General features: G+C 38.0%; 1 protein-coding gene across 5 annotated transcripts in view; it reads left to right on the top strand.

Annotated features, from left to right (window-relative positions):
* NT5C3A (5'-nucleotidase, cytosolic IIIA) overlaps positions 1-24,347 on the top strand; it is a 75,263-nt gene that overhangs the window by 36,184 nt on the left and 14,732 nt on the right. The window contains exons 1-2 of one of the 5 annotated variants that reach the window (XM_073238624.1): positions 20,383-20,527; positions 21,246-21,343. The exons of 2 other annotated variants lie outside the window; for them this stretch is intronic. The gene's annotated coding sequence lies outside the window, so the exon portion shown is untranslated. Of the gene's footprint in view, positions 1-20,382; positions 20,528-21,245; positions 21,344-24,347 lie in introns of those variants that run through there. 2 more of the 5 variants (XM_073238625.1, XM_037027505.2) reach the window with 2 other exon arrangements.

The following is a 24,347-nucleotide window of genomic DNA, read 5'->3' on the forward strand; positions in this document are numbered from 1 at the left end:
GTGGATTCATATCCAAAGGCTGAGCCCCAAGCACAGCAGGGCCATGACTTTTCTACATTCACTAAAAGGGTGAAGGAGAGTCAGCCCCCCAGGGATTTTGCAGTGGGAGCCGTTAGTGTACTATAGGTTCAGCCAGAATGCTAGTTATGTTTTAACCCATCTCAATATAAAGTTTACCCAGATACCCTGTTGTAAACTAATGGGTCTACATGACTGTGATCAACAAGCTGTTCCATATCACTGGGTCCTGGTGGGGGGCACATTGTTACATTGCTTCAAACTCAAGCACCCTGGTTTTCCTCTACCTTCTTAAAGCCTTTAAGAAACATTTGTCCCTATTCTTGGCTTGGCTTCCTACCACAAGAAAACTTTATTTAAAGTTATCCACTTAAAAAGTGTGGGCATCCTCAGAGATAAGCACTGAAAGGTTGGAGGTTCCCTCTTAAGGATTTTTCAAAGGTGCCAGGGAGTGGGTATAGACCTGGAAAGTGGTCTCAAAATGCTTATCTCCAGTGAGAGACATTAAGTCTCTTTTATTATTAGTCGTCCAGATAATTCTACAAAATTAATTTAACACAAGAAATTGGTCAGTTCCTCTCCAGGATAGCAACTAACCTCTGGGAACATACCAATCAAGACTGCCCCCAAAGTGGTTTGAGTTATTTATTGGCTGTTTGCTAAAGAATGTTAGAAATTTTACTTCCTAACTTCCTGGTTTTTAAAATGTCATCTTAGCTTAAAGATGGAATCCTTCTTGTTCTTACTATACTGTTTGTATCTCAGCATTTTTCATGACAGGCAGGAAAAGTTAACTGTGATGCTTGTCTCCTGTCTGCCCTATTTCACCTGGCACCTGTCAGACTTGTTGGAGAAAGAATTCTTTCTTGTCCAGAGTCAAGAACCCTCCCCCATCCAGGTTGCAGTCTCTCCTAGGGCTTCACCTAGTGCACAGGGAGACACCTCCCCAGACACAGCTGCCCGGCAACATAGGTGCCACATCTTCTTTATCCACTCATCTATTAATCACACTTAGGTTGCTTCCATTTCTTGGCTATGTGAATGTAAGTCCTGGGAAAGGAAACCCTGGGGCATAATACCTCTAAAACTGACATCAAAGGGAGAAATAAAATTTAAAACCTGTTTATTGCTTACAAATTGCAGTCCCAGGCCATCTCTCTATCCTGCTCTGGCCGAAGTAAATCCGAACTCCCATAATCTTTCAGGTTCATATAAGCCCTCCTTTGCCCAGATAATTACCCACTGATATGGAGATGACTGCTCTCCACCGCTGAAGACCGCCTGTCCATATGCAAATGTACTAAAGCCAGGTGAGATATTCTGGAAATATTACAGTTTTACCCACAGTAAATAATGCAGCAGTAAACATAGGGTTGCAGATAGGAGTTTCTCATACTTCAGTCAGTCCTTCTTTCAAGTCCGGAGAGGGAGACCCACTTACAAATGGAGATTTTCTCTGTAAGTATAAATTGTTCTTAACAAATTGCTCTACATTGGTCTTAAGAGCTTCTGCAATGTCTGCTGCTTTTTAAAAATTAATCAGCCTAAAATAATCCTTATGCCAAAGAGGTATATTTTGGAGTTACAAATTCTGCTCCCTTTTAAATCCTACAGATTTCATACCTGCACTCAGCCAATTTTCTGTCCTCCCCTTTCTGCTCCTCCCACAGCAGTGTAAGACTTAACTATCTTTAATGCATACTTATTCAGTTCCTGCTCTTGTGGGTAGCAGAATATGTCAGCCCTACACATACCTCTTTGGCGTACGGATTATTTGAGCAGATTATTTCAGAGACACAGCAGACACTGAGAAGCTCTGAAGATGGACTAGAAGTTACCTTTTGCACAGGGAAATCTCCATTTGTAAGGGAGTCTCCCTCTCTACCAGGAAGAGGGAGATGAATAAATCTGTAGCAACTCTTACCAATGGAGAAGGCTCAGACTTAAATCTGCGTAACAACCTTACTCTTGTTTACTGTGCTTTGCCTGAAAACCTGTCTCTCCTGCACGTAACATCTCCTTTAGTCTTTAGCTAGAGATGGTGTTTTAAGGTGATGACTTGGGCCATTTTCGGAAGTTAATGAATTTCCCTGGGTCCCGTCCCATGTATACAGGAGGTATGCATGTTATTAAACTATTTGTTTTTCTACTGTTTATTGGTCTTTTATTACAGGAGAGTCTCAATAAAAAACCTAGAAAGGTAGAAGGAAACTTTTTCCTTCACAGATTTTATAATTTCACAAAATCTTTTGGATTATTCTTAATTTTTCATAGCAGTTTAAATGTTCCCTATTGTTTATGTTGTCATTTCCATATATTCCTTTTTTGTTTGCTTTTAAAATAGTTTAGGTATCACATTATTTAGAGTTACTGAATTAAACATATAAAGAAACTTGAATCCTGCTTTAATTCTTACTCTCTCAAATTAGAGGTTGTAATTTATATCTTAAGTATAATGACTTGTTTGAAATTTAATGTCATAAACCCTACCTAATAGATTTCCTCTCTTTAATGATCTGCCATCTGGGAAATCTGTGCAATCTTATTTTTCTGTCAGCAGGTGGCAGACATATCCCTGCTGTGTCACTGTGGTACATTTATAACCTTTTTTTATTCAAGTGTAATTGACATATGGGATATTATATTAGTGTCAGGTGTACAACATAGTGAATCAACATTTATATGTACATTATGAAATGCTCACTATGATAAGTACAGTTACCATCTGTCAATGCACAATTACAATATTATTGACTACAGTCCCTATCCTGTGCTTTTCATTCCCATTACTTATTTATATATAACTGAAAGTTTGTACTTCTTAATCTCCTTCCTAACTCTCCTATCCCCTTGCCCTCCAGGCCTCTAGCAACTGTCAGTTTGTTCTCAATATTTATAAGTCTGTTTCTGGTTTTTTTTTTTTTTATTCCATATATAAGTTGAAACATACTGTGTTTGTCATTTTCTGTCTGAATTATTTCACTTAGTATAATACTGTCTAGGTCTACACGTTATCTTAGATAACAAGATTTCATTCTTTTTTCTGCCTGAATATATAAATTACCTCTCTTGTTTATGTACTTTTATGTTTATTCTCCCAGTGTTGCTTAAACCTGAAAAGGAGCAAAATATGCCACCCCAAAATGTGCCACTTTGGCATGTGGATTATTTTCAGCTGAAGTCATCAAGACCCGGCCAGTCAAGAAAAGCTCTTTCTTTACTGCTCAGCTAACTGCCTAAAAGAATTTAGAAAGGGCGCCTATACCAGGCAGAGAGCTATTACTGTAGAATACTTTTTCGTGTGAGAAATGTATCTGGGTGGCAGGGCAAAGGTTTGTTTCCTCCACATTTGCTCTTCTTGTCTTCCTGTGGTTGCCTTCCTCCCCTTTGAAGCCATGGCCCCTACCCCTTTCTCCTTAGCGCAGGATGGTATGTGAGCTTCAGTTGTCTGGTTGTCTTTGGGTTTTATATCTTTGTGGGGTCCCCATAGGTATGAAATTAAAATTTTTTTAAAAAATTTATATTTCTTTTTAGTATGGGGGGGTCTCAGCCAAGATGCAAAACCTTAGGAAGGTAGAGGGAAAATTTCTTTTCTTCCCTGACAAACCATTCATCTATAAAAATTATATCAAGCATGACATCTGCCATTATAAGATATACATCTGTTTGTGTATTTTTTCCATATATGTTGTTGATCTGCCTCAAGATACTGACTACAAAGATGTTAAGCAGTTGATTGGAGGATTGCTTAATTTGTTTCACAAGTTCCTGCTTGTAAGTAGGTGGAAATAGATATCCCATGTTTAACATGATGTGGTTTCTTGCAAGACCTTCCTGCCCCTATTTTATCTCCTTCAAAGACTTGTCATGACTCAGCCATCTCATTTACCTCACCTCATACCACTCAGGGTCTGGGTTCAGAATAACATCGTCAAAAATGATGTTATTTTTGCAACTTTTTTTTACAGTCATATTTTTATACATAATATATTTTTGTTTAATATATGTTTAATATTTATTACATATTATATTTTTATACAGTCTTGCTCCTGAACAGTTTATCAGTTTATCTAGATTTCTCTGTGCTATCATTGGTGTTATGAAGGAATGAGACACTCAATTGATTTTGATGGAGGGAGGCAGGAAAAGTTTTGAGAACCTGTGGGGTAAATGGAAGTGTTCACCCAGAATTTCCCACCTGACCTTAGTCCATTTACATACCAATGGATGTTTACCTCCGCAGAGCTTCTGGCCGATCTGGGGACAAGGGGTAGAGAGAAAACGGCCTTTCTCCCCTACCCTCTCCTTCCTTCCCCTCCACTCCTGGTACCTAATTGGTCTGACACCCTCCAGTCATTAAGGAAATGCCCATGGAGTTCCTGCCCGAGGGGACAGGCAGGGGGAGAGAGTGCATACCAGGGCCATAGGGGAGGGACAGAGCGAGGGCTGGCTAGTGAACCCAAGTGAGCTACGAGCAGTAAAGACTGTCTCCCAACCTGCCCCTTGCTTTGTCTTTGGTTTCACCAAGAACTTGCCCTGGGTGGGGACTCCCGGAGCTACATTTTAGCATAGTCGGCAGGATCCAGTGAACCCGAAATCTGCCCTTATGAGTGTGATGTTGCAGTGAGCTGCCCCTGTAGATGATGGAGAAACACCCTTGGGCCCCACTATGGGTGGTGAGGATTCATCCAGGTACCCACCAGTGGGTGGTGGGAATTCACCTGGGACCCCCCTATGGGTGCGGAGATTCACCCAGAGATCCCCTAGTGGGGATGTTGTCTGGTGTAAAGTGCCTCCTAGAGGAGTGGGCCCCTACCTAGAATTGGGAAAGGGTTGGGACATTGGAGGCAGTGGAGTTGGCCCTCAGCAAAATAGGGAACTCCTTAGGAGAACTGAGTAGTCTCGAGGTAGCAGAAAATGTGGATTGGCTGTTTCTTGCAGTATTGGAAGGAGTTACCAAGGAGAGAGATGTACTTCGACTGCAATTAGCAGAACAGGAAAACGAGTTGCCGGATGCTCTGAAAAAGCGAAAGCTATTGAAAACAGATCATGCTGCTTAGAGACATGCTAGTGGTACAGGAGGGGTCAGCAGAAAAATGTGGGCTGCAACAGGCCGTGGGGGAGGTTAAAGAAGGGGTGGTGCCTTTGGTTCTGGAAATGGTAGACTAGATGTTAGGGGAGGAGGAGTCCAGGGACTGAGGGGGCGGGCTGAGGATAGAGTTGCCAAGGCCACCACCTGAGTTAGCAGCCCCTCCCATATTGAAAGCCTAACCAGTTGTAGTTAAGAAAATAAAGACACAGCAAATATGGGTTCCTCAGGGAGAGGAGCAGCCCTCTCCTACGTTGTGGAGCACTCCATGCTCCGCCCCTATACCCAGACGGAGCTGGTGGGTTTGAGCACCTGGTTTCAGTAGAAACCCTCAAGCTTCTGCCCACGCGGCTTTTGCATTTTTGGGATTTAGGAGTAGAGGGCATTGTTCTGTCTGGGTCAGAGATGGATACACTGGCTTCCCTGATGACTCACCCCACTCTCCTGCAGAGGTTACAAAATGCCCATCAGACCCCAGGGAATTATGTGCTTTTGGACTAGCTGACAGCAGCACTTCGAGCCATATGGCCTAATCACTGTACCCCAACTAGCTGTCAGATGTATGCTATGCAGAGCTCCAGCAGGTTTTATGGGAGTTGGCATGAGTATCATCTACAATATGGACCCTCAGGGCCTCGATGAGGAGTTGTTCACCATGGGGATGAGAAATCTGGTGCTCCATACAGCTCCCCAATCCCTGTTTGGGTCGCTGCTGACGATTCTTGCCCCACCACATAGAGTAAGCCATAAGTGAGGTTACTCATACTATAGCAGATCCAGGGGAGGTTGAAACTGTAAGAGCTTGGAAGGAGATATGATCTGCTGCTGAAAGAAGAGGTTCAGAAGACCTTGAGGACCCAAATGTGGGTTGATTTGATATAGGCAGAGTCAGTGAAAGAGAAACTGATGGACAGCCCAGTAGAATCTTCCTCGCTGTGGCAGCAATTAAAGCCAGAGCAGCAGCTCCAGCCGCTAAGGTCCAAGACGTGGAAGCTGGAGGCAAAGCCCCATGTCTGGCCCATGTGTCTGCAGGACTTTCTGGGGGAGGACATGCAGAACCTGTCTGGGACCTTGCTGGATGATGATTGGGTGTCTGGTTTGACTGAGGAGACGATCAAGGCCTTGGGGGACTGCTGGGGCCGCTTGCGAGACGCCCCATGTTGAAGAAATGAGCAGTCCCCAGTGAATATGTAGTGTGTCCTGGCACTCATGGACACAGGAACTGAATGCTCCCTGATTTACTGTGACCCTGAATGGTGTCCTGGCGCCCTCACTGTTACAAATAGTTGCAGGGGTAGGGCTGTAGAGTGGAATAAGCCTGAATTCCCTTGGGAATAGGGGACTATAATGTTGTGTATGTGTTATACTCTCCTCAGATTCTCTTACAGATAACTATGGCATTGCTGCAAAAGGTTTTGGATCTTGTAGGCTACTGGAGAGTATCCTGCACTTGACACAAATTCTGAGGCCCTTGTGCCCCTTGGCATGTAAGACCATCAGGTGGGGCTGGGATAAAATATGTGCAATTACCTCTGCCATTGCAAAATTGACAGATATGCTGGACGATGTGTGACTGAGGCCTCTGACAGCAGCTTGCAGGCCATTTGCTTTGGCATCCCCAGGGGTTGATGAAACAGACTTGGTCCAGGGCAGAAGACTGTGTGAACTCTTCTCCGCCAGTGAGGCTTGCCTCCACCTGGCAGAAACATACCGTGTGACTGAGGCCCACAGCAACCCGGAGGCTACATGGCCTTGGACATCTCAAAACATGGACCAGTGTTGGCTGGCCCTCCTTGCATGTTGGGGACAAGGCCTGGAAGCTGCCCTCCTGTTTGTTCCTGGAGTAATTGCAGAGGGACCCCCAAAGGTCAGGGTAGTATTAATATACCCCACACGGCTGGGAGGTGAACGCATTTGCAGGGGCTTTCGTCTCATTATTGTGGCCAGTGCATGTGCTTCCAGTAGCACTGCACCTACCCTGTTCCTGCCACTGTCCTGTCACAGGACCTTCTGCACACATCCTACCTGCATTGTCCCATCACAGGACCGCTCTCTGCATGCATCCTACCTCATGGACAGGTTTGCCTACATTGGTGTCATTAAACATACGTTTTATCTCCCTTAAGTTTATTTTCTTCTAGTCTTTGCGGATTGGGCCCGCCCTAGCCACAGCTGCTGCTTGCTGAGTATGCCTGGAGCCCTCTGCCAGTTCAGCCACTGGCCTCCTGTGGAATGTGCGAGCTATGGATTTAATCTGAGTCAGACTTTGAACTTTAGTTACAGTGCTTCAGCTTTCTCACACAGGGGCCATTGCAGAAGACTGGGGGCACGTAGATTATGAGGCAAGAATTCTGGAGGGGTGGGTTGTCGGGTAAGTGGAAATTTTCATCCAGAATTTCCTGCCTGTCATTAGTCCATTTATATATGAATGGATGTTTACCACAGGAGAGCCTCCAGTCAGGGCAAGGGGGGAGGAAAGCGGCCATTCTCTCTTCTCCTCCATTCTGGTACATAATTAGTCTGATACCTGCCAGTTACTAGGGACTCCTCCATGGAGTTCCTGTCAGAAGGGGCAGGCAGGGAGAGAGAGTGCTCCACGGCAGTAGGGGAAGGACGGAGCAAGGGCTGGCTAGCAAACGCAAGCAAGCTGTGAGCAATCCCACGCTATGCAATGCCTTTTTCCTCCAACCTGTCCTTTCTCTTGTCTTCAGCTTCACTGGGAACTTGCCCTGGGCAGGGACTCTTAGAGCTACAAACCTATGCATTAGAGCATAATGAAATGTTACAAAAGATAAAAATCACTAAAGTTACCTTAAGAGAAAGGGGGGCTATATGGGGACTAGAACTAGAAAACAATTAGAAACTAAGTCCTAGTTGGGTTAGTATGGCACTGCCTTGTTATCCTGTAACCAGGGAAAAGAAACTCAAATTTTGGGGTGTCTGTTTATGGCCAAGTACACTCTGCTGCATTTTTACCTTATTTAATCCTTAAGACACAGTCCAAGCTGGTAATTATTGTCTTAATTTTCTATTAATTTACTTAGGAACTAAGTAGGAAGTAACAGAGCCAGCATTCAATCTGATTCTAGCTTCAGAGAGCTTTTTTGTAAATAAGCTTCCCAGTTGAAAATGAGAATTACTTCTTTAACACTTAGTGTTTAATTAACACTTAAGGTGTTACTGTGTCGTTGATCTTTAAAATTTTTATGTCTTTTCAAGTAATTTAAGTCATTCTATTTTGTCTTCTGTGCACAACCACAAAATATATATGATTTTTGTCTGTGTTCCTGGTTTTGGTAGTGTTAGGCAAAAAATAGATATGAGCTGGTAGAGGGAAAATAAAGCCAGTAAAGCCCACTAAATGGGACTCAGAGTTAACCAGATAAAACTAGGGAGTCAGAAAGGATTCACAGAGTTACTGAGTTAATTAGGTTGACGTTCTGAAGGCCAGGAGTAACATAGAATGTCCGAATATTCACTAGATAAAGTATCTGAGCCAACCCATGTCTTCATTATATCAATTAGATCATGCCATTGTAAAATCTACTTAGCTTGCAGAAAGGCCCAGCTTATTCTTTAACTTAATCTATAGGCTGTTTTTTCCTTCTCTTCCAGCCCCTTAATCAAGTAACTTTGTAACTAGGGCAATAGACCTCTAAAGTGTAAATAAATCTCTGTGGACAAAGAGTGCTGAAGTCCAAACCAGCATAGTCACCTAAATAACTCTGTTCTTTAGACAGAACTTCAAAGGAATTATAAATGATCTGTCTACATCATGTCTTATGCTGACTGTTACCCAAAAAGCACTATAAAACCCCAGACCCTACACCCTTAAGCGTGTCTCCTCCCTGAGTTTTACCCACACTCACCTTTCTTGGAGTGTGTCACTCTGTTCTGCTCCAGATAGGTAGGGAGGGGCTGCTGAGAGCTCTGATTTGGGCTTCTAAGTTCCTGTCACTTGGGTGACCTGGATGGAACTCCCACCACACAATCATGCTCTTAGTAGCCTGCCTGAAAATCTCCTTTCTTTGCCTTTGGGAAGTTCACAACATAATCTGACTCCATCCAGTGCTTGGCGGCTGCCCCAAATCCTGGGGTGGTAGGGACTTAGTTCCCACGCTGTGCAAATTCAAGTGAACACTGGATGCCAGGGACCCTGGCTTCAGGAGATGGCAAGGGATATGCCCAATGCCAAGTAGGGGTTCAATGAGCTTCCCTTTCCTCCATCTGGTTTTCCTTCCTCTGCTTTATTCAAGGAAACCTGCCTTTTTCTACCTTGACTCTGGCCTGCTCCTCCCTTGGAGTGTATTTAAGTAAAACTTTCATTCTGCTTCACTACTGTGTCTCGGTCCTTCAGTTCTTTCTTGGGGCTGGGACAAGAACTGAGGAGAACAAACACATCCTCCAACAGTAGGATAGGGAAGTCTATCCTTAATTATTATTCTGTTATTCACTATGTATTATAAGTACTGTGGTTTATCTAGTAAAGATACACAGTGTTTTTTTCTTTTCCATAATCCATGATCTGAACACTAGACAATTTTGTAAGGGAATGAAGTCATGTATATACAAAGTCTGAGAATTTAGTATGTCGTAACTAAAGTCAGCACTGCCACTGTAGTGGTTTGGCCTTGAACAAATCCTTCACTTGTCTAAGTCTCAGTTTCCTGTTCTCTAGAATGAAGAAGATACACCTAAAAACTCTCCTGCTCCCTGTTTCCTTCAGTATATTGTATTAAGAATATGTTCTGTCTTTGTGTCTCTATGGTTGGTTTCACTTGTTGTTTTAAATAATTATACTTTTAGACACGACATTCTCTTACGGTAGGTTCATATTTAGCAATGCATTTAAAAATTATCTCTAAAGAGTAATTTATTTAAGCCCTCAGATTTGGAGATAAACATAGTATGTCCAGTTATATCATGCATCTTTCATAAAGCTAAAAGGATTGGAAATGGGGAGATGTCCAGCATGATGTCAATTTTGAGCAGTTTTTTAAAATTATTATTAAGGTATCTTTGATATACAATCTTAAGAAGTTTTTCACATGAGCAACATTGTGGTTACTACATTCATGCCTGTTATCAAGTCTCCCTCCACACCCCATTGCAGTCACTGCCCATCGGCATAGTAAGATGCTATAGAGTCACTACTTGTTTTCTCTGTGCTATACTGTCTTCCCCTAGATCCCTCCACACCATGTGCACCAGTTATAATACCCCTCAATTCCCTTCTTCCTCCATCCTCACCCCCTTCCCTTTGGTAATTGCTAGTCCCTTCTTGGAATCTGTGATTTTGCTGCTGTTTTGTTCCTTCAGTTTTGCTTTGTTGTTACACTCCACAAATGAGGGAAATTATTTGGTATTTGTCTTTCTCCGCCTGGCTTATTTCACTGAGCATAATACCCTCTAGCTCCATCCATGTTGTTGCAAATGGTAGGATTTGTTTTCTTCTTATGGCTGAATAATATTCCATTGTGTATATGTACCACATCTTCTTTATCCATTCATCTACTAATGGACACTTAAGTTGCTTCCATATCTTGGCTATTGTCAACAGTGCAGCAGTAAACATAGGGATGCATATGTCTTTTTGAATCTGGGATCTTGTTTTCTTTGGGAAAATTCCTAGGAGTGGAGTTCCCAGCTCAAATGATATTTCTATTTTTAGTTTTTTGAGGAACCTCCCTATTGCTTTCCACAATAGAACTAATTTACATTCCCACTAGCAGTGTAGGATATTTCTTCTTTCTCTGTATCATCACCAGCATTTGTTGTTTCTTGCCTTTTAGATGTTGGCCATCAAACTGTGTGAAGTAGTATCACATTGTGGTTTTAACTTGCGTGTCCCTGATAATTAGCAATGTGGAGCACATTTTCATTTGTCTGTTAGCCATCTGAATTTCTTCTTTGGAGAAGTGTCCAGATCCTATGCCCATTTTTTAATCAGGTTGTTTGTTTTTTGGATGTTGAGGCTTGTGAGTTATTTATATATTTTGAATGTTAACCCCTAATAGGATATGTCATTTATGAATATATTCTCCCATACTGTAGAATGCCTTTTTATTCTCCTGGTGGTGTCCTCTGCTGTACAGAAGCTTTTTAGTTTGATGTAGTCCCATTTGTTCATTTTTGCTTTTGTTTCCCTTGCCCGAGGAGATGTGTTCAGGAAAAAGTTGCTCATCCTTATATTCAAGAGAGTTTTGCCTATATTTTCTTCTAAGAGTTTTATGGTTTCATGACTTACTTTCAGGTGTTTGATCCATTTCGAGTTTACTTTTGTGTATGGATTTAGACAGTAATCCAGTTTCATTCTCTTAAATGTAGCTGTCCAGTTTTGCCAACACCAGCTGTTGAAGAGACTGTCATTTCCCCATTGTATATCCATGGCTCCTTTATTGTATATTAATTTGCCATATATGTGTGGGTTTATTTCTGGGCTCTCTATTCTGTTCCATTGATCTATGGGTCTGTTCTTGTGCCAGTACCAAATTGTCTTGATTACTGTGACTTTGTAGTGGAGCTTGAAGTTGGGGAGTATAATTCCTCCACCTTTATTCTTCCTTCTTAGGATTGCTTTGGCTATTCAGGGTCTTGTGGTTCCATATGAATTTTAGAACTATTTGTTCTAGTTCGTTGAAGAATGCTGTTAGTATTTTGATAGGGATTATATTGAATCTGTAGATTGCTTTAGCAGGATGGCCATTTTGACAATATTAATTTTTTCCTATCCATGAGCCTGGGATGTATTTCCATTTATTGGCATCTTCTTTAATTTCTCTCATGAGTGTCTTGTAGTTTTCAGAGTATAGGTCTTTTACCTCCTTGGTTAGATTTATTCCTAGGTATTTTGTTCTTTTTGATGCAATTATAAACAGAATTGCTTTCCTGGTTTCTCTTTCTGGTATTTCATCATTAATATATAGAAATGCAATAGGTTTCTGTGTTTTAATTTTGTATCCCACAACTTTGCTGAATTCCATTATTAGTTCTGTTATTTTTGGGGTGGATTCTTTAGCGTTTTCTATGTATAATATCATGTCATCTGCAAACAGTAAGAGTGTAACTTCTTCCTAACCAATCTGGATGTTGAGCAGTAGTTTTCAACCTGAGCACCTGGCACTCCAGAAAATAGGGCCTAATCCCTGCATGGCTGCAGTCAGAATTGGCGGTAGTCAAACTGACCTGGCTAGCACACTTGGAGGCTTGGCATATATAACTGTCATTTTCAGTTACTAACCTTAATTTCACTAAAATTGTACAAGGAACATGGGTTGTCATATGTAATAAGAAATGTGGATAAAGTTCTATTGGAAATCTATTGGAAATGCATTTGACTCACTTCTGAATCCTCTCTAATACATTTACAACAAACACAGATCATATAATTCACTATAGATTTTTAAAAATTAACTCATGGGGTTCACATGCATGGATTTCCAATCATATGACTTAGTTTTAGGGGAGTTTTAATAATTAAGGACTTGTGAGTACCTGAATTAAGATCCAGCTTTTTATAAGGAATTTCTCCATTTTAAATTATTTACCTATTTTAAGCTACATTTTCCCATTTATTTTAAAGAATATCATATTTATATTATCATATACATATATCATAATCTATTTAGCAAGTTCTTCAGTGTACATTTCATTATGATAAATAATGGATCTGTATACATTATTATAGCATCTGTGCATATCCATGATTGTTTAAATGGAATTCCTGGGTCAAAGGGCTTGTGCAAATCTAAGGTTTCTGGATGTGCTGTTAGGTTACACTCTGGAAAGGTTGTACCAATTTACATTTCCACCAGCAGTATATTCAAATACCTAACTCCCTATTTTCTTGGGAGTATCATTTTTTTCTCATGTGCCAAATGATAATTTTTTTAAAGTATTTATTACTTTTGAGGTTGACCTTTTAAAATAATTGGCCATTTATTTTCTTTTCTGAATTGTCTAAGTTTTTTTTCTTGATTTGCAAGGACTTTTATAAAATTATTTTAACTGTAAGAGGATGTTAGAAATATATTTTTCTGAGTTTTTTGTTTAACTTCTACTTATGAATAGTCAAAATGTGACCGTCCTTTTCAACCCTTTTAAGTAACTTCTTTAAACCTATGTACTAATTCTTAATTTCCATGACTTCTCATTTACAAATTATGACTTCATTCTATAGCCATAGTAGGAGGAGAATATAGAATATTGCTTAAATATTTGTGTAACCTGCTCATTAGTTTACTTTCCCAGCCATATAATGAGGAAGGCTACTACAGAAAAAATAGTGTGGTATGATTTGCCTCAACAGATAATTTTCATTTTAGTAAATATGACTTAACATGTGCCATGTACAGTTCTTCTGAAGATATAGTAGCATTATGTACACTTGGACTTTCTTTTGTTTTGGAACATAAAACTTTTTTTTTCCATGCCTTTTATTTTATTTTATTTTTATTAAGGTGTTATTGATATACACTCTATGAAGGTTACACATGAAAAACAATGTGATCACTACATTCACCCATATTATTAAGTCCCCCCCATACCCTATTGCAGTCACTGTCCATCAGTGTAGTAAGATGCCACAGGGTCACTACTTGTCTTCTCTGTGCTACACTGTCTTCTGCATTAGCTCCCACACACCATGTGTACTAATCATAATACCTCTCAATCCCCTTCTCTGTCACTTCCTGCCTGTCCTCCCCCACCCCTCCCCTTTGGTAACTGCTAGTCCCTTCTTGTAGTCTGTGAGTCTGCTGCTGTTTTGTGGAACATAAAACTTTTTGAAAATAATCTTTAGTTTCTTCTGGGTATAAGATACATTCATTAGAAAAATTAGAACATACCAAAGAGTATAAAGAAGAAAATAGAATCAGCCTGTGATCCTCTTATTGATCTGTGATGAATATTAATTGATTTTTGGAATGTATTTGATTGAGTCATGTTAGGTGGTTATTGTACTGTTGAATTTAGTTTGTTACTGTCTTATTATTTAAGACTTTTGCATCTATATTCATAAGTGAAATTAGGTATTTGTCCTCTTTTTGTGCTATTTTTGATAGGCTTTTGTTTCAGGGTTTTATACTAGTTGGTTTCATAAATGGAATTGGATAGCTTAATTTTTTTGTGTCGTTAACAATTTAGCATGGGAGCCATCTGTTCTTTAAAAGTTCAAAAGCACTCAACAGTATAAAACCTGACCATCAAGTTTTAGAAGGTATTCTCTGGTAAACTTATTTTTATATATTCTATTCTGATGAGCACACATTCTACTATTGAATATAATATATAATGTTACCAAATTTTTCTAAGGTTAAGTACTTTGCTTTACTATGTTAAGTTTTTAATATTCAAGGTAGTTTTGAAAGGGCTCTTTTGTGATTTCTTCTACTTACATGCTTTTAAAATTCAAATTATTACACAGTGGCCCAACACACAATTTCAGATAATTCTTTGCTGTAAGTCATTAGTTTATCAACTTGAATCTGTTTCAAAATAGTTTTCTTTCCTTACTACCTTTTAAATGAATTTATCTGGTATAGCAAAAAGAAGGAATAGTAAGTTAAGTCTTTGTACTCTCTGTTTAGATGTACTGGATATAATGCACCAAGAATAAAAGATTAAATAGTGTAACCATTTTGCCATTTTGAGTACAACCCTTCCCAAAATAGCAATCCTCAACAGTACTGTTTCTTTTCAACAGATAGAATACCAACCTTGTGGTGAAGGAGTTCAAAATTAAAGCAAAGTTTTTCTTCTTGTTCCATTTCAGGCACAGATACAATAAAATGGAAACAATTTCTGTGCTAAGCATCTTGAAATATTAAAACAGTGCATTTGAGAGAAGATCTAGGAAAGGCTGCCTTTGTGATGCTCTTAACATCTGATTTTCTTGAACTTGATCTACCTAGCGCAACATAAGTGTCATTCATTTCCTATGTTTAAGCTACATGTTATTACTTTTTAAGAAAGTTACAAAAATAGTATGTTCAAGAACTGCATTTGAGTTTCTGAAAATTAAGTTTTTCATGCTAGATTTTTACATCAAGAAATGAACTAAGATTAATAAAACCATAGGTTTTCCTCAGTTTGCATATGCATGTGTAAATTCACAAATGCAGCAATCAGCTTCACCAATAGGCTAAGTTTTTGGAATTATTTTAAATGAGAAAAAAATTTATGAGAAAATCTCTACTTGCCATTCTTTTTTCTAAAATATAGTAATTCATTGTCTTACCTCTGTTTTTGCTCCTTAAACATTTTAAACCATATTCGTGTAAATATTTATATCACCTTGTTTCAATTGTTTTGAACAATCACAGTTTTGAAGTTAGTTGACTGTTCTTCAGAGAAGTTTTAAGAGAAGTCAGATGCCTAGATGGATCTTTTGTATTGTCATTTTAAAAATCACCTTTCTATTTGCCTCATGCAGCAATTAACAAGAACAAGTTTTGCAAGAATGCTTATAGAGAGTATTGCATCTCACCTCCTACTGAATTGTCTTCCTTATATGGTTTTTTGCTTTGTTTGGAATAACTTCCTAGGGTGTCAGTCAAGTTCAAATTGAAGTTTAAAAACACATTGCATGATAATTGAATTATTGTAAACTGAGTTAGTAGTTAAGTCTTAGATTGGATTATTGAGAAGTAACTATACTTCAGGTTTATGTGGGATTATGAAGTGATTTCTTTCTCATACACTTGTTAATTAATGTATACCTTTAATTCCTTTACTTCTCTGCCCCAAGGTTAAAGGTCAAATGAGTGAATGAATCAAATTATTAAGGTTCAGATTGAGAGATTTTATCTTCATGGGTTTTTTTTTAATTACTTCAAAAATTTGAGAAACTTTTTGATGACAAAATATGAAGTGATCATTTTTAGCTTTTCAAGTTGATTGACAATATCTAAAAAGTTGTAACTAGTTACTCAGGATCCTGTTCTCCATTGATAAAGACAGCCAGTCTTAGTGTTATAAGAGGAGAAAAATCTTCCAAAGGTTTGAGTCTTGCATGAGAAGTGCTGTGCTCTTTGGCCTATCAATTTCAGGCCTACTGTTTGCTTTCAGAGTGATAAGAATACTTTCTGTTTATACAACAATGAGTAAAGAGAAGAGACTCCAAGGCAACAGGGCCAGCCATTGTGTCCAGAGATGAAAGTCCTTTGTCCTGCTAAAAAGCCTTCCTTTACACTTCTAGCTCCTTTTATATCTCTTCTCCAAAAAAAAGGCATCATAGAGCTATTTGAAACAAAATTCATTTTCTTTTATTCAATGCTTTGCCTGTGTCCTTGTTACTTTTCTGTGGCAGTTTCAAAACATTATTCTATTCGAGGATATCTCTTAGCCCGCTCATGTGTTACGTGTGTATTACTGCCTAGAAATATGGTAGGAAGCCAAGGAGACTTTCTGTTGAGGCTCCAGGAATGTAGAGGAATCACAAGGTGCTTGGATGCTTGAGATTGAAACAATGTAACAATGTATTCCCCCCTCACGGGGACTCAGTGGTATGGAACAGCTTGTTGATCATAGCCAAGGAAGCCCACTAGTTTATAAATATGGTATCCAGGTAACCTTTATAGAGATAGATTAAAATACAACTAGAATCCTGAATATACCTATAATGACCTAATAGCTCCCACTGCAACTGTTCCTGGGTGCTGAGTCCTCACTAACCTTGTAGTGAATGTATAAAAGACACGGCCCTGCTGCCCTGCGGACTCAGCCTTTGGGTAAGAATCCGCCGAACCAGTGCGGGCACTAATAAAGGCTGCTTCCCTCCAAGTATCTCCGTGTCCCAACTCCTTGTTTGTAGTTCCCTGCGGTTCCTGCCACAGAAACTGTGATATGTAGTAGGAAAAAAAGAGTGTTCCAGCTCTTGTATGTAAGTCACATAATAAGTGACTTCTCCAGACCTTAGATTCCTTATCTATTCCAGGTAATAACTGGGGAAGTACTATCTTTCTCTTAAGGTCTTACCGATCAAGTTAAATTAGAGTGTATGTAGAGGGCCATTGCATGCTTCTGGGACTCAAATATACTGGCTAAGAAAGTGCTCAAAAAATGTTTGTCCCTCCTGGAGTAACAGCCCACCAGACACAGCATCTCGCCCGCACTGTATAGATACACTGGATGGAATTAAAAGGTGGAGGAAGTCCCCCATGGGCAAGAAGCAATACCCATTTTTCCAGGATAGACACCAATAGTCAAAGCCATCTTCTACCCTGAAGAGACTAACACTCCTCTTGATAAGATATTATCCCTCTTTGTTTTGATGATACAAATATTTTGTTTTGTTTTAGAGTAATCTGACTGAATTCCTTGCTTTTGTCTCTACTTAAGAAATATTATTTCAAATAATCCACCCATATGATGTTGACCAGCTCCAATTGTTTTATTTTTTGACTTTCTTTTCTGATTTTGGACATGATTGGTGCTACTACAATACAGTCTTTGATAAGCCATTTTTTATTCTCCAAGGAACACATTTATTTTATAAAGCTCAGAAATTAAAAATGGCCCCTTATCCCATTACTGGTACTGTCTTATGTATTCCATTTGAGACTTTCCTCTGCTTATATATTTATCCCCCAAAATTGGACTCCTGCTGTCCTCTCAGCAGGTTTTTCACTCAGCAATAGATCATGTACACCTCAGTGTATCTGTGACTATTGATCTCACAGAGCAGTACTGGCCAGTGATTTACAGGCATGGATTCCAAAGGCACAGAAACCTGATTTTGCAACCATTTCTGCTTCTTGCCAGCTAAAAGCTTACATTTATTCACCAGTAAAATGAGGATAATAATAGCACATACCTTCTTGGGTTATGAGTATTATATAGATGAGGTTTGTCAAGTGCTTAGAAGTATCTGACATAGTAAATATACATTTTAGCAGTTTATAATATCATTTTTGAGAACTGTTTAATTTCATATTTTATGTGTGTACCATAGTTTATTCACCTCCCCTATATTAATGAACATTTAGATATTGGGCATTTAGGTTGTTTGTAGTTTCCCAATATTATAAAACTGTTGCAGGAACCACGGGAACTACAAACAAGGAGTCAGGACACCGAGACGTTTGGCGAGAAGCAGCCTTTATTAGTGCCGACACTGGCTTAGCGGATTCATATTCAAAGGCTGAGCCCCCAGGACAGCAGGGCCATGTCTTTTATACATGCACTACAAGGTTATGGGGGATTATACATTCACTACAAACTACGGGGGAGTCATCACCCAGGAACAGCTGCAGTGGGAGCTATTAGGTCACTATAGATGCATTCACGATGCTAGCTGTATTTTAATCTATCTCTGTAAAGGTTACCCGAATATCTTATTATAAACTAGTGGGGCTTCCATGACTATGATGAACAAGCTGTCCCATACCACTGAGTCAACGTGGAGAGGGGAATACATTGTTACATTGTTTCAATCTCAAGAACACAAGCACCTTGTGATTCCTCTGCATTCCTGAAGCCTCAACTTTGTGTCCTTGGTTTCCTACCACAAAACAACTCTTCAGTACACATCCTTTTAACTTTGTGTACTGCCTTACTTCCTTAGGATAAATTCCTTAGGACATAAAATTGGTGTGTCATAGGGAATGTATATTTCTAAAGCTTTTAATAGTATCTCTAAATAGGCCTCCAAAAAGGTTGTGGAACTCTTAACTCCAGCATTCTTTGTTGTGAAGATGACTTGAGTCATCTTTCGAAGTGATACCTGTAAGACTCTCATCCTTGCTAACTCTGTTAATGTATTACAGGACACTAAAATTATCATATTCACATGTAATACAGAAATATTTTCAAAACATCACCTGGTTGCTCTTAAGCTTCCATTTCATGAAAGATTTTCCAGGAATGTTTTGTTGTGAGTCTTCTCCCTCTTTTTTTTTTGTTCTTGTTTAAGAATTGTTTTTAATGTATACACAGAGCCATAATACAAATTCCTTTAAAACTCAATTCTGAGAAATACCTGTACATTGATAATATTAGGTTTAGTTAGGTTTTCTTAGCAGCATTTATTTATTCTTATTAGCAGCATTTTGAAGGAGCAAACTTACCTTCATTTAAGGTAACTTCCGGTTTAGGCTGTTCACTACAGCCTCATTGTAATTTGGAGGTAGTATGCTCCAGTACACCCCAAGTAGATGATCAACTTTCCAAGATAATAAAGGTCTTAGGGTTTAATGTGAGCTTTCTCTCTTATTACAATAAGGTAGCGTGCCAAATTTTTAACATTTGGTAGATATCAAGTTTGGATAATTTATTAGTGGCCATTGAAAGAAGCAATTAAAAAATTTTTGTGTTGTTTTTAATAGTGGATACTACCTCACAAAGTTTTGTTAGTGAAATGCATGGGTTCAATTTCTTTTGAGCGTAGAAGAGAGAAGGCTAATAAAAAAAATTTTTGTTTACACCAGTGTAGCTTAGCCATGTTCCTCATGATAAAGCTTCCCAGGGTGCCCGGAGCTTAAGTTATCTATCAGGCTCTGACACATGGTATTAGCATATTGCAGTCCTACTACTATGGTTTAAAGTAAGACTGATTCTCTTTAAAAACATTTTTCTTCATAGCAGTCTGACTGCTTCTATTGACAGCAGGAGAGGAACTTTTTTTCAATTTCTTAACCCTAAAAACTAGTTTCATTGTGTTCAGAATTTTTAGCAAATACATTCATGATTTTGTAAACAATTTACATTGTAGGAAAATATGAAGAAAAGCATAAAAATCACTTTAAATCCCATTACTCTGCAATAGACTGTTAACATTCTGTTATACATATACATGCTTCATGTCTTTTTTAATCTTGTTTAAATTGTGGTAAAATATACATAACATAAAATTTACCACTTTAACTTTTAAGTGTACAGATCAACGGCCTTTTCAGTACATTCATTTTTTTTGTGCTATCACCACCGTCCATCTCCATAACTCTTATGTTTTCCAAACCTACCCATTGAGCAATAGTTAACCATTCTCCCTTCCCCCAGACCCTGGCGCCACGACCTCAGCATTTGGACTCTACTGAAATACAGTGTTCATGCAGGAAAGTGCCCATACCACAAGCACACTGACATCCGGGAAACACCGTGAGGTGTTTTAAGTGTTAATATTGAGGCTCCTTTTTTTCTTTGCAGAGCAAGTTGCAAGTGCCCTAACGTACTGATTTAGCTCCTCTTCACTATCACATTTCAATTGATCATGTTCTGTAGACTGGTGACCAGCCCAGAGCTACAAGCCCATCACACAGAGCATAATACAGTTCCGCGTACTTGTGCGTCACAGGTCTGTTTTTGCCGAGAGCTTAGCCGAGGCTTTTGGAACCGCCCTCTGCTGCACCTTGTGCTATATTAACACTTCTCAGACAGGAAGAATTTTCTTTCACTGGCGTAGCTTGTCCGGTTACTTTCGGGGTAAGTGTGTACAGTTCATGAAAACAAATGAGTTTCTCTTGTTTAACTTTATCTAAATCTTATTTGGTTCAGTATCTTGGTTGAAATTTTAGGCACTTAAAAATACAAATTAAAGAAGTAAAAATATAATGAATCCATATAATGCAAAGTTTCTTCTTAGTTTTCAAATATATGAATATGTAAAATTTCAGTGTCTGGGGTCTCAGAAATTACAATTTCTAAGATCTAACTGTACAACCTTGTTTCACATGTAGGTGTTAAGAAAAAGCAAAGTGCCGTCAGAAATCTCTCTTCTAGGGGAAAAAAAACACTGTTAAGTTCCAGTCTTGTTGCTCATTGAGTTGCTGTGTGACTATGTTGAGAGCTACATGTTTTGTGTCCCTAGGATTAGGAACTACTTATTATGCCTAGTAATAAAAATAATTTTTATTTTGTACCTGTGAGCTTTATCTAGGATATCATGGAATGGGATTATAGTAGTTTGTTTTAAGAATTGATAAAAGCTGTGTTATTGTCTCTAAAGCTTATAACAAATTGTATATAGAAAATTATATATATTACCATAAAAGCCTAGAATTGGCTTAGATTGTGGCTAGTTGTGGCTTAGATTTAAATAATTGAATTTACCATATTTTTATAGGGTTTTTTTTTTATGAGGATAATTAAAATCATGCGGCAAACTATTTCTTAAAGCAGTTTACTTGGTTTTTATTGGCAGCCTGTATCCAAGCCCTGAATCTCTGGATATTTTGCTTACCACCTATGCTGTTGTTCTAGGACAAAATCAAGGACAGAAGAACTCAAAGTGGCTTAAGGGTAATCAGTATAATACTTAATTTCCCTGTGCCTTTGTTAATTCATCTGAAAAAATGCTATTAGATATTAGGTCATTGGGAATGGGGTGGATAGGTGAATAAATTCTGAGCTCTGAAATTAATGTATTTTCATAAGTATCCACAACATTCTGACAAGAAACCAAGTTTTACTACTTAAGAAAGTTGGTATAAATTGCCAATTTTTAAATAACTAGCCTTTGAAATTTCTCCCTCTCTTCTGGCTCCTCGTCCTCTCCCAAGTTTTGTTGTTCAGTTTCATTTTTGTTTTATGTCTATATTGAGAAAGTTTCACTTTCCAGTCTGTGTTTTTTTCACTGCTGTCTTGAAAATCTATAGGGAAAATTATTTAAATGATTCAAGAAACCTATTTATAATGCTACAGAAATAACAAACTTACAGTTTGATTTTCCATGTACTAATCACCCTAAGAAACTGTCATTAAAAACCCAAGCTCAAGACAAGTAATATAGGTTGCTGGAAAAGTACAGTAAACATGGATTCATTCTGGATTAGTACTGTTTACTAATTTAGTTTATTTATTAATTTATTTACTAAATAAATTAATTTTTCTAATTTACTTTACTAATTTAATTCATTCTGGATTAGTTTAGTACTGTTGTCAACCTGTCCATATTACGGTAATACAATGCCTTTTCTTATGTAAGGAGTATACAGTTTTTACCATTCAAAATTTCATTTTAGTGTAGTGTAAATGTTTCTGCAGATACCAAAATTAAAGCAGAATTGTAACTTTTTTAGCTAATAGTTTTGATGCATTTAATCTTTTTTGCTTTTTATAAGATGGAATCAAGTGGGCCTTTAAAGATATTCAATTTGCATTCGGATACTTTAACACTTGTATTACAGGCAAATACATTTTTTTCACATAGAAATTTTCAGTCAGTGATTTATTTATATAAATATATTTTCAAGGTAAAGTTAATCATCTCATAATGAACTGCCACTATAGCTGAGGCTTCGGTTTGTCATATTTGTGCTATTCAAGTGAAGTTCTTACCTCTTGGCTTGTCTTTAGCCTTGTCCTACATATTCCTTGTAATGAACACTGTCAGAGTAGAGACCTTAACCTCATAGTGAAAGCACACACCATAATTATTTTCCAGTTTCCAGATTTTCCAGTCCACATGTAAAGATTCCAAAGACCTAAAACTTCAAGACATCCTTTGAAGAGAGCTCATAGTTCAAGGGTAGCATTTTCTATTTTTGAATGTGTTTCTACCCTTGATGTGTTTTTCCAACAACTCTTCTCTTGAAGCATCTGCAACAGACGACTGTTGGCAAAGTAAGCCAGAACTTTATATACCAGGTATAGGTTTACAAGCCTATTGGTTTAAAAATACCCTGCCCTACTTTTTAGTATCTTCATTAGGATGGTGCCAGAATGCTGACATTTGTGCCTGCGTCTCTGTACTTTTATAATGATATTGACAGCAGGGTTATTTTTTTTAAATTAAGACCATGGTATCACTTTATGTGCGACTATCTTTGAACAAGGAAAAATTTTGGTCATGTTGCCAGGAGAGGTAGGGAAGAATGAAAGATCTTCAGTTGAAATTTGCATAATATCCATGAATTGTTGGTTTACTTGTCAAAAATAATGTCCTGAAGTTAGCCATGATCAGATTTCTGATGATTCCATGTTTTCATTTGTTTTGTTTAAATAAAATATGAAGATACCATGAGAAAGATGATTACTCTTTTACCTACTAACATTAACTTTTTATTTTCTCTGCTTTTTTTTTTTTTTTTTTTTTTTTCACTAAACCTGAGTGCTCCAAAAGAGCCATACTTGGGGGATGAGGGGAAGGTAGGGAGGAATTAGGCTACCTGGCTTTGTGCAACAAAAAGATCTTCGATTCCCAGTTACTAAATATGTTCTTCACTGCTTTAATTCTGTTTTCTTTTGGTCCTTTCAAATATTTCAGAGATGTGATATTTTTTGTAAACTCTACTGTACTTTTCCACATTCTCCTTCCTCTTTTTCAAGCTATAATAAAATGATTTTATTTAAATAGTGCCTGCTGAGAAACCTATACCACTTTTAGATATTAAACATCAAAGGAAAACCATAAGCATTTTTAATTTTGCATGCTTTGGTTTCTGTAAATGAAGAAGCAGACTTGCAGGCAGCTTCTGTGACATCTTACTTGTTTAAGATGGATGACTGACAGAAGTTAGACCAAGGAAAGGTTAACTCAAATTTGATTGTAATCATTCAAAGACTACTGACTTCTACTAAACTACATTGTAATTATATTTTGGGGGTGGTGATCAAATGTTTTATGAATTTTATAGAGTAGATAGATAGATACTTCTACAGATACTACGTCATTTTTCAGATGTGAAAAATTGGAGGTATATTACTCTTTGGAAATACTGTTTACTCAACTCTACTATGCTATCAGTTAAAAGACCATTCATTAACTTACTGTTAATTATAAAGTACACACATCTAATTTCCAATTTCTATTACTAGAGTTTCAGAAAGTCAGATTTTCCCCTTTAAATTAAGTGCCCTCTTTAAATAATGCTTTTATTATAAAATTTTTCTTACCTAGAATAAAGTAAAAGTAAACTCACTGAGGAACCAAAGGAAGTAATTTTCCCTAAGATTTATACTCCAAAAGTGAAAAAAAAATGGAATAATGATACAAGATATTTTAAAAATTGCTTTTTTGGTTTAATAAACAGATATGTATAAATTTTACCCAAACCCTTAAAATTATCATTCATTTAACAAGCACTATCATGTACCTATTTTGTGCCAGACACTCTGTTAGATTCAAACACAATTCAGATCTTAATCACATCATTTCACAAAATTAAAGATTTTAGTATGAGAAGATTGAAGAATAAACTTGGCTTTTGTGTATGGTTCTCCTTACATTCTATTTATATATTCCTTCATTGGTTCAATAGTAGTAAAGCACAATTTCCCCACAAACTTCATCCTTACATGTAGA

The sequence above is a fragment of the Manis javanica genome, chromosome 6 (assembly GCF_040802235.1).
Source record: "Manis javanica isolate MJ-LG chromosome 6, MJ_LKY, whole genome shotgun sequence".
In the NCBI taxonomy this organism is placed as follows: domain Eukaryota; kingdom Metazoa; phylum Chordata; class Mammalia; order Pholidota; family Manidae; genus Manis; species Manis javanica.